The 4439-nt window shown below is 41.6% G+C and overlaps 1 protein-coding gene across 4 annotated transcripts in view; it reads right to left on the bottom strand.

Moving 5' to 3' along the window:
- Positions 1–4439, bottom strand: part of PSPC1 (paraspeckle component 1) — a 62310-nt gene that overhangs the window by 4134 nt on the left and 53737 nt on the right. For 3 of the 4 annotated variants that reach the window (XR_014852797.1, XR_014852802.1, XR_014852798.1), the window contains 2 exons: positions 3132–3235; positions 254–369 (listed from right to left, as the gene is read on the bottom strand). The gene's annotated coding sequence lies outside the window, so the exon portion shown is untranslated. Of the gene's footprint in view, positions 1–253; positions 370–3119; positions 3236–4439 lie in introns of all 4 variants that reach the window. The other variant, XR_014852800.1, reaches the window with a different exon arrangement.

The following is a 4439-nucleotide window of genomic DNA, read 5'->3' as shown; positions in this document are numbered from 1 at the left end:
CTGCAAGCAGAGAGAAAACCGCTGAAGTGACAATGATTAGTTCATCTTTCTCCAACCTTCAGCCAGTTGTGACAGATTTAATTACTATTTTTTTAGATAACAGCATTACTTGTGTGCCCAAGACCACAGAGGGCTAAAAAGAAAAAAAACTACACGTGTTCACTACAAAAATAGTATGAACAGACTGAAAACTGAGCACAAAATGGGTACCATTACAGAAGTTTAGGAGGTGATAACACAATTATAGTCTCACCTGGATGGTCCTTGTAACTCCAAGGTGCAGAGCATCATTTTGCACATCATCAGAGTATAGCAGAAAGCCATCTTCAGTTCTGAGGGTGTGCAGCCACCAGCGGCTTTCATTGAAACCTAATGCAGTCAGTGGAGAGAAACATTTCCAAGAAATAAATATAATTCAGGCTAAGGAGTTACAAGAGGCATTTAAGTGATAACTTCCTTGAAAGTGTACTTTTGTCATCAAAGTAGAGCACTTAAGGAGGCTCAAATGGCAAATAACAGAGCAACGCATCAGCAAATGCAGTTGGATAAAGAACTGAGAAATGCCAGCAATTTTTCAGACAGCCCTCCACAAGGTTACCTGAAGCTCCGGCAGCCTGGCACAACACTTAACACAATTTCATTAGGCCATTACACTTTGTCAGCCAGGTTCACACTGCAGTCTGAGGTCCACACACAAGAGAGGAATGGGGGAAGAGGAAGAAAGGTTTTTATTACTTCATTGAGACACAGAGTTGTTATTTAGCCAGTGAAAGGAACACTTGTATCTCTAAGGAATGCTGACCATCCTTTTTTTCCCTTCACAGGAAGGAAACTGTAAGTTTGCAGAAAAATTCTGAGATGCTTGGGAAACCTGCCAAACACTGAGGTTCCCAAATGGCTCCCTTGCACAGCAGCACTATCATACGTAGTGACAAGACTGAATTCCCAATGGCTACATGGGAATGTCCTCTGGATTAAAAAATGGAGGACAAAATGTCCTCTGAATTAAAAAAAAATCCCATTTGAATCATACTCTGAAAAAATTAGGCATTTTCTGTTACTACTGCTTCTCTGATGAAGAGCTTTAGCTGCTTGTCTTTTTTAGATTTTGTGAGTAAATGCTTGCAGCTTGCTTGTTTCCATAGCCTGGTTTATATCACACATCACTGTGTGATAATTTTTATACTGTGATTTCACTACAACTAGAAAATAACAGGGGAGTCCTTAGTAAAGGGCAAAGCAAAACCACAAAACAAGGTGTGCAACAATTTTCCCACCTCCCTCAGTGCTCCTCCCAGTATCAAGAAGGTGACAGGGTCCAGGTTGGGAAACGCAGACTGGGCAAGTCACACGTGTTGAGCCTAAATGGGATGCTCCCACGAGTGTTGAGGGAGCTGGCTGCTGGCCTTGCAAAGCTACTCTCCATTGCTGGCAGGGCATGGCAACTAGGAGAGGTGTGCAAGGACCAGGGGAAAGCAAATATCACTCCTGTCTTCAAGAAGGGCAGGAAAGAAGACCTGGGGAACTACAAGCCCTGGGAAAGTGATGGACCAACTGTTCCCGGAAACCATTTCCAGACCAAGAAGGACAAGAAGGTAAGTGGAAGCAGTCAGCATGGATTTACAAAGAAGTCATTTGCAAATTTTAAAGGATCCTAATCTGAGAGCCTCTCTGCTAAGGTGACCAGTTCAGTGGACATGGGGAAAGCAGTGGATATTGTCTACCCTAGCTTAGGAACTCTTTTGACACTGCCGTATCTCCAGTTATTATTTTGAGCCTGTGATAATACTGACAAACAGACTCGAGGCTCAGTAAGTGGACCATGAGGTGGACTGAAAACTGGCTGAACAGATGGGCCTAGAAGGTTGTCAATGGCACCAAGTCCTCATGGATGCCAGTGAGTAGCAGGATATTCCCATACTGAGGCCAGTTCTTTTCAAATCTTCATTTCTGTCCTGGTTGACGAGATAACACATCCTCAGCAAGTCTGCAGGTGACACAAAGCTGAGGAGTGGCTGCTAAGGCCATAGTGTCATGCCACCATCCAGTGATCCCTCAACAGGCTGGAGAAATGGGCACACAGGATCTCATGAAATTCAACAAATTCTATACCTGGAGAGAAATAATCCCATGCACCAAGACAGGCTGGAGGCCAACTGTCTGGAAAGCAGCTTTGCAGGTAAGGCCATGGTGGTCCTGGTGAACACCAAGTCCAAGAACCACCATGGGCAAAGAGCGCAACCTGGCCACAAAAACAGCCAATGGCATCCTGCTTTACAAAGAAAATTGCCAGCATCTGGAGAGAGATGATCATCTGGTCTGAACCCCTGCCATGGACTGGGACACTTTTTACATGGGATTACAAAACAGATAAATTGTTCTTTTCCTCTATATATCCAGTTCTTTTATTTACTGTTAACTATAGAGACAGCCCTGGGTCCTTTTACTAAGCCAAACACAGGAGAATTAACAAGGATTTCTCTTACTTTACCAGCAGAACTTGCACATCTTGGTCAAATCCCACCGGTGTTTAAATTTTTTACTTTATAAAAACAACTGCTGTTTTGGAATTTCGGTACTACCAGAACTATTGAACTTGGCTGCATAGAACTCCCTGTAAAACCTTGCTGTCTGTCAGCCCCACCAAGATGCTGCCCACAGCCAGGGCAGATGGCACTGCACACCTACATGCATGCAAACCAAATTGAGCCCCAGGCTTCCCAGAGGGCATGGACACAGCCTTCCAGACTAGAGCCTTCTGGCTAATGCCAAAGATGGTTCAGAATCAGTAACTACTGTGCTGGTTGTACAAACAAATGGGACTCTGAGTGCAATGTATCAGTAACATCCAGCAGCTCAGACGTGGCAAATTAATGCGGCACTATGGGGCTTGGATGCAAGACACATGGCTGGCCAGAGTTTGAGTTGACTGCCAGAGGCTATGTACATATGCTTCAAGTCCTTTCAAAACATATTAACACATGGCATGAATTATGCAAGGAATTCCATTATCGGAAATCAAGTATTAGTTGCGGTGTAGAAGCACAACTACGTTAAATCACAAATCTGAACAAAAACTGGGGTACTGGTTTCAGTAATTGCTGGATAAAGCCACATACCTTAATACGTACCTTGTACTAAAACTTGGTTTAGGATTCCCTTTTGTCTGTGTAAAATAGCAGAAGGATTCTGCACAAGTGAGTCTTCATCTGCATTTTAAGATTTTAATAGTAACCTAAAAAATAAAGAGACAGTAAATAACTGACATTTCTAGCAAAAGAGAAAACACAGTAGCTTCTCTTTTCAAAAACCCATTATATATGGAGTAATAAACCATAATAAAACTTCCCATTACCAGAAAAAAATCCACTTATTCTCTACCCATCCCTACCACTTAGGTATTTCTCCACAGATTTGTCCCCAGATTTTATTTAAATTTTTACTACCTAGCAGTTAAACAACAGCTGTTCCAAGAACAAGTTCCTAGATTTTCATATTTCTGCTTGGAGTAGATTCAGTGCAGTTCTGCTCCAAAGAGCTCCAAGTAATTTCTCTTTGGAGAAATGTACTTCATGTGATAGAAGACATACTACATTGAAGACAACGTAGGCCTGCCAATGCACGTGGCCAAAGTGACATTTCATCCTTCTAATATTAGTGCCACTAAAATAATCAGGATCCCTGCAGACAACACCGAGTCATCAGTGACACTTGAGAACTAACAACTCTCACTGCAGTCTCCTCTTTCTGCAGCCTGCTGGTGTACAGACATTATTTATCAGGGGCAAAGTTAGCTACCAAAATAATACAATTGAACTGAGCTGGAGTAAAATGTTGTCCCACTTTATAATAACATCTCACAACAGATCTGCATACCAGTATAATTAAAATACATTTTAATACTACAAGCATTAGAAATTGATGCAAAAATTTAAGCCTTCCATAATTTTACAACTTCTGTAATATATCTGCTTGTATTTGCAGTAAGTGCAGTTAGAAGAGCAGCTAGTCACTATTATTTTATTCCTACTACATTTAATAATTAATAACTAAAATTATTGTAATTATATAAAAAATGCCTAAATAAAAGTGTTGATAAGGATATCTACATTGCACAGTGTGTCTTCTCCTAGAATACACATGGAAAACAACTATCTAAAGTGTTTAAAATCCAACAGCTCCATGCCCCAGCCATTCAGGCTTCAAAACAGCTCTCACCTGTAGACACATCCCCTCCTCCCACAATTAAAATCACCTCTTCTCCATACATGCCTCTGACTTAAAATAAGATGTAAGCACTGCAATGTTTGATAGGCACAGCATAATCCCTTACTCAGGCACAGAAACATGTTGCAGAGCCCAGAAGCCCTAATGAAATGTCTATGGAGAAGACTGCCTGGAAAGATCCTGATTACAGCAGCACAAAGGGGTGAAGAACT

Source organism: Lichenostomus cassidix, chromosome 1 (genome assembly GCF_008360975.1).
Source record: "Lichenostomus cassidix isolate B80296 chromosome 1, HeHo_3.0, whole genome shotgun sequence".
Taxonomy (NCBI): domain Eukaryota; kingdom Metazoa; phylum Chordata; class Aves; order Passeriformes; family Meliphagidae; genus Lichenostomus; species Lichenostomus cassidix.
Note: the sequence above shows the minus strand (reverse complement) of the source record. Positions and strands in the feature narration are given on the sequence as shown.